We start from the raw sequence: 6,501 nt of genomic DNA on the forward strand, positions 1-6,501 counted from the left end.
TCAGTGTTGGCTTCTCTTGCTCATTAAAAACTGTTATCTGCAAAACATTTCTACTATTTGTGGTTTATTACGAGAGGGATGGAGTCGGAATAGAATCTGATGAAAAAATGGATCGTACGACTCTTCTCCTCATGATTCTGTTACTCTCATGAGAAGTCAAGCCATAGTCCTCCTCGATGCCAGTGCATATGTGCCTGTCAGGATGAGGGCGCACACAACCGATCCCATCTCCTACCCAGTTTCTCTGAGTTCTGTCGAGAAAAAACAAACCTCCAAACAACCAGCAGAGTGAAGGAATGGCAGGAATAGCAAAGGGTACAAGAAGAAGAAGAAGAAGGGACATAGGAACTCTGTAAGCAGAAAAGGAAGCAGGCATATCCGGAAATACGATCAACAGCACTAGATAATACCTTCCCTATTAGACTGGTGCATGTCCCGGTGCCAATATCCTTAAGAAAATGCCTACTGGGGTCTGCCAGTTACAAGCCGGTCCGTTCCCTTGAAGCCTAGCAATGGAAGCGGTCCCATGGGAACAGAGTCCCGAAGGAGAAGTGGTCTCCAAATGGATTCCCTTGTGGATCCTGTGTGGCCATGTGACTTCTAAGGACAAGCCACTCACTGAAGCACACAGTCTGTGGACCTTCCCTCCTTTTTGGAAACTCTCCTCCGAGAGGCCTTGTTGTCTTCTTTTGCCCCTGATGACGGACCATTATGGACAGGAGGGCACGTCCCCGTTACAACCAGGGGACAGTGGCTGTAGGAACAAGCAAAGACAAAGCAGGAGGATTGGACTCGGTGGTCTGTCCGATGCTCTGCAGCAGAAGACTGCCCCCTACAGCCAGCAATGCACTGAGGTAGTGACCAGGCCTGGACACCTGGCTTGTGTTCTCTGCATCAGCCTGCCCCTGCTGGATGATTCATCTCCAGAGCTAAATGCAGGTCTTTCTCTGAAGGAATGGATTCAGAGAGTGTAGAAAGCCAATTTCCTCAGCTTTTCTCTTTCTCTCTTTCTCTCTCTCTCTGTCTCTCTGTCTCTCTCTCTCTCTGTCTCTCTCTCTCTCTCTATCTCTCTGTCTCTCCTCTCTCTCTCCCCCTCTGGAAAATACAGTGTTCCAAAGAGCAGCGAGGTAGGCAATGTGGTTGACAAGGTCGGGTAAGCAGCCAGATCTTGGTTTCCGCTGAGATCCTCATCTCAGGGTGGTTGGATGGAACCCTACATCAGGCTCCCCACAAGCGCAGAGACTGCAGAGGATTCCTTGTCCCTGGGGCACCTGGGTGGCTCATTCCGTGAGGCATCTGTCTTTGGCTGGATCGCCAATCCCAGGGTGCTTGGATGGAGCCTGTCATCGGGCTCCTTCTCAGTTGGGTGTCTGCTGCTCCCTCTCCTCCCCTGCTCATGCTGCTCTCTATATTGCTCTCACTCTCTCTCTTTCTCTAAAAAGCAAGATATCTTTTACGAGTAGTGAGCTGCACAGAACAATAAATACGAGATAGACTTTTCCAACATCCGTGGTCTGTATCTGCATAGTGTCCCTGAAAATGAACCTTCAGCCACCAGAGGGAATCCCTGTGACAAGGCTTCCAAGGTTCTGAGCTCTGTGAACTAGTCTTAGGTAGTCCGGTGGTCTGGAGGCTCTCCAAAGCTCAGCCTGGGAGGGCCCCAGCCAAAGCTTCTTCCGTCCTGTTTGTTGTCTCTCCTTGGGCTTTCTTGAGTACCACACAAGAAGCATGGCCGTTGAATTAGTGGAAGAGCCCTGAAATGTGTGCAGAGGAGGGCGACACACCCAGGAATGACAGGCCCCTGTGAGCAGAGGACTTTGTCTCCATCCGTTCCTGGATCTCAAAGTCACTGGGAGAGGTGGCCCTGGCTGAGCTGGGAGCTGCCTTTGGCGCGTTGTGGATGTGGCTTCTGTGTGAGCCTGGAGGTGATGTGGGCTCTCAGCATTTCAGAACAAAGAGATTCTACGTGATCGTTTGACGTTACGAAAGACAGTCAACGCATCAGTAACTGTACACAGTGCGAAACAGAACAAAAGGAGTTTTGAAAACACCTTGATGAGTACGGAGTCGCAGGTGAGGCAAGAGACCACTTTGTCAGCCGAGGCAACCTGAAACGGCCTTACTGGAGAAGCACATGTCAAGGAAGCAATTCAACTCTTGGATTCCTATCAGCACTTTGGCATCGTTCTAAATTGTGAGAGACTCTGCGTTCATTCTCTTGTCTTTGTAGACATGGTTCACCTGCATATGTGCTTTCCGTATCAGAAATCACGTACCTATCAGTACTCGATAGGTCACTCTTCAACGTTGGCCATCCCATTCCACGTCGGAAGCCTAACAATTGGCCTTCATGTTTACCAGCGCTAGACATCCTTAACCCTGCGTCGCCTTCACACGAGAAGGGTGAACCGACACGGGGTTGTGTATGTACAAAGTTCACATAGGAGCATGGGACATACACTGGACTCTAGAGACAGCGCATCCGGGTTCCGAACTTTTCTGGATGATGCGTGAAAAGCCAATCAATGCGTGAGAAGACTCTGGAGGCAAGGGCAGTCATGACAAGCACGCCCACGTAGTTGGGAAACAGTGCTCTAGAGCCAGTCGAAAGTGTGTCATAAAGGAAAGCAAAAAGAGAAGTAGAAAGTGAGGGAGACGTTCAGAAATGGAAAACGCGTCTGTTGCCTACTTAAGCCCCACACACGAGGGAAGATGCTCAGAGAAGCTGGAGCCGTGGTTCCCACACTTGCCCAGCGCAGCCAGGCCCACAGCCCCTGCAGGATCCCCGATGGCCCTGCCCTGCTCCTTCTCGCTGGCCCTGGTGCTGCTCAGCTGCCACTCCCTGTGCTGTCTGGCTTGCGACCTGCCCGACGCCCACGGCCTGCGCAACTGGAGGGTCCTGACGCTCCTGGGACAGATGAGGAGACTCTCCGCCGGCTCTTGTGACCACGACACCAATGACTTTGCCTTCCCCAAGGAGCTGTTTGATGGCCAGCGGCTCCAGGAGGCGCAGGCCCTCTCTGTGGTCCACGTGATGACCAGAAGGTCTTCCACCTCTTCTGCCCGTACACGTCCTCCGCTCCTTGGAACATGACTCTCCTGGAGGAACTGTGCTCGGGGCTCTCGCAGCAGCTGGATGACCTGGAGGCCTGTCCCCTGCAGGAGGCGGGGCTGGCCGAGACCCCCCTCATGCATGAGGACTCCACCCTGAGGTCCTACTTCCAAAGGATCTCCCTCTACCTGCAAGACAAGAACCACAGCCCGTGTGCCTGGGAGATGGTCCGAGCAGAAATCGGGAGATCCTTCTTCTCCTCGACAATCTTGCAAGAAAGAATCAGGAGGAGGAAATGAGACCCGCCCGGGTCCGCACGGAAATGACATTCCCTGACTGATCGGAGCACACTTGCACGAGTCCTGCCGCCTCAGAGAAGCTCACGCCTGCCGTCACGGTGACACGAAGGCAATCGGGGTGTCCAACGTGTTCAGGACGGGGCAGCACCATCAAGTGAAGTCGACAAACACCGTTTACTTTCAGATAACCTTGCCCATCTCTCTATTTACTACTTTTCGTTTATTTATTATATTTATTTATTTATTTATTTATTTATTTATTTCTTCCTATTTATACCTTAACTGGGTTCTCTTTGTATACTAGTAGGTGTACCGTCACTCTGTGATTCAGGGGGACTGGGGATGCTTTCTATTTATTCAGTGTTTGATTCTCTTGGTCATTAAACTGTTCTCTGCAAACATTCTTGGATTTGTGGTTTCTTTCGAGAGGGATGGAGTCGGAATAGAATCTGATGAAAAAATGGATCGTACGACTCTTCTCCTCATGATTCTGTTACTCTCATGAGAAGTCAAGCCATAGTCCTCCTCGATGCCAGTGCATATGTGCCTGTCAGGATGAGGGCGCACACAACCGATCCCATCTCCTACCCAGTTTCTCTGAGTTCTGTCGAGAAAAAACAAACCTCCAAACAACCAGCAGAGTGAAGGAATGGCAGGAATAGCAAAGGGTACAAGAAGAAGAAGAAGAAGGGACATAGGAACTCTGTAAGCAGAAAAGGAAGCAGGCATATCCGGAAATACGATCAACAGCACTAGATAATACCTTCCCTATTAGACTGGTGCATGTCCCGGTGCCAATATCCTTAAGAAAATGCCTACTGGGGTCTGCCAGTTACAAGCCGGTCCGTTCCCTTGAAGCCTAGCAATGGAAGCGGTCCCATGGGAACAGAGTCCCGAAGGAGAAGTGGTCTCCAAATGGATTCCCTTGTGGATCCTGTGTGGCCATGTGACTTCTAAGGACAAGCCACTCACTGAAGCACACAGTCTGTGGACGTTCCCTCCTTTTTGGAAACTCTCCTCCGAGAGGCCTTGTTGTCTTCTTTTGCCCCTGATGACGGACCATTATGGACAGGAGGGCACGTCCCCGTTACAACCAGGGGACAGTGGCTGTAGGAACAAGCAAAGACAAAGCAGGAGGATTGGACTCGGTGGTCTGTCCGATGCTCTGCAGCAGAAGACTGCCCCCTACAGCCAGCAATGCACTGAGGTAGTGACCAGGCCTGGACACCTGGCTTGTGTTCTCTGCATCAGCCTGCCCCTGCTGGATGATTCATCTCCAGAGCTAAATGCAGGTCTTTCTCTGAAGGAATGGATTCAGAGAGTGTAGAAAGCCAATTTCCTCAGCTTTTCTCTTTCTCTCTTTCTCTCTCTCTCTGTCTCTCTCTCTCTCTCTCTCTCTCTCTGTCTCTCTCTCTCTCTCTATCTCTCTGTCTCTCCTCTCTCTCTCCCCCTCTGGAAAATACAGTGTTCCAAAGAGCAGCGAGGTAGGCAATGTGGTTGACAAGGTCGGGTAAGCAGCCAGATCTTGGTTTCCGCTGAGATCCTCATCTCAGGGTGGTTGGATGGAACCCTACATCAGGCTCCCCACAAGCGCAGAGACTGCAGAGGATTCCTTGTCCCTGGGGCACCTGGGTGGCTCATTCCGTGAGGCATCTGTCTTTGGCTGGATCGCCAATCCCAGGGTGCTTGGATGGAGCCTGTCATCGGGCTCCTTCTCAGTTGGGTGTCTGCTGCTCCCTCTCCTCCCCTGCTCATGCTGCTCTCTATATTGCTCTCACTCTCTCTCTTTCTCTAAAAAGCAAGATATCTTTTACGAGTAGTGAGCTGCACAGAACAATAAATACGAGATAGACTTTTCCAACATCCGTGGTCTGTATCTGCATAGTGTCCCTGAAAATGAACCTTCAGCCACCAGAGGGAATCCCTGTGACAAGGCTTCCAAGGTTCTGAGCTCTGTGAACTAGTCTTAGGTAGTCCGGTGGTCTGGAGGCTCTCCAAAGCTCAGCCTGGGAGGGCCCCAGCCAAAGCTTCTTCCGTCCTGTTTGTTGTCTCTCCTTGGGCTTTCTTGAGTACCACACAAGAAGCATGGCCGTTGAATTAGTGGAAGAGCCCTGAAATGTGTGCAGAGGAGGGCGACACACCCAGGAATGACAGGCCCCTGTGAGCAGAGGACTTTGTCTCCATCCGTTCCTGGATCTCAAAGTCACTGGGAGAGGTGGCCCTGGCTGAGCTGGGAGCTGCCTTTGGCGCTTTGTGGATGTGGCTTCTGTGTGAGCCTGGAGGTGATGTGGGCTCTCAGCATTTCAGAACAAAGAGATTCTACGTGATCGTTTGACGTTACGAAAGACAGTCAACGCATCAGTAACTGTACACAGTGCGAAACAGAACAAAAGGAGTTTTGAAAACACCTTGATGAGTACGGAGTCGCAGGTGAGGCAAGAGACCACTTTGTCAGCCGAGGCAACCTGAAACGGCCTCTACTGGAGAAGCACATGTCAAGGAAGCAATTCAACTCTTGGATTCCTATCAGCACTTTGGCATCGTTCTAAATTGTGAGAGACTCTGCGTTCATTCTCTTGTCTTTGTAGACATGGTTCACCTGCATATGTGCTTTCCGTATCAGAAATCACGTACCTATCAGTACTCGATAGGTCACTCTTCAACGTTGGCCATCCCATTCCACGTCGGAAGCCTAACAATTGGCCTTCATGTTTACCAGCGCTAGACATCCTTAACCCTGCGTCGCCTTCACACGAGAAGGGTGAACCGACACGGGGTTGTGTATGTACAAAGTTCACATAGGAGCATGGGACATACACTGGACTCTAGAGACAGCGCATCCGGGTTCCGAACTTTTCTGGATGATGCGTGAAAAGCCAATCAATGCGTGAGAAGACTCTGGAGGCAAGGGCAGTCATGACAAGCACGCCCACGTAGTTGGGAAACAGTGCTCTAGAGCCAGTCGAAAGTGTGTCATAAAGGAAAGCAAAAAGAGAAGTAGAAAGTGAGGGAGACGTTCAGAAATGGAAAACGCGTCTGTTGCCTACTTTTAAACCCCAACAGAGGGAGATTTCCAGGGAAGCTGGAGGCGTGTTTCCCTTGCCCAGCGCAGCAGGCCCACAGCCCCCCAGGATCCCCGATGGCCCTGCC

General features: G+C 51.2%; 1 pseudogene; it reads left to right on the forward strand.

Annotated features, from left to right (window-relative positions):
• The first annotated feature begins 2,378 nt into the window (after positions 1-2,378).
• LOC121496212 lies at positions 2,379-3,518 on the forward strand (annotated as a pseudogene).
• The last annotated feature ends 2,983 nt before the right edge of the window (positions 3,519-6,501 follow it).

Source organism: Vulpes lagopus, chromosome 7 (genome assembly GCF_018345385.1).
Source record: "Vulpes lagopus strain Blue_001 chromosome 7, ASM1834538v1, whole genome shotgun sequence".
Classification (NCBI taxonomy): Eukaryota; Metazoa; Chordata; class Mammalia; order Carnivora; family Canidae; genus Vulpes; species Vulpes lagopus.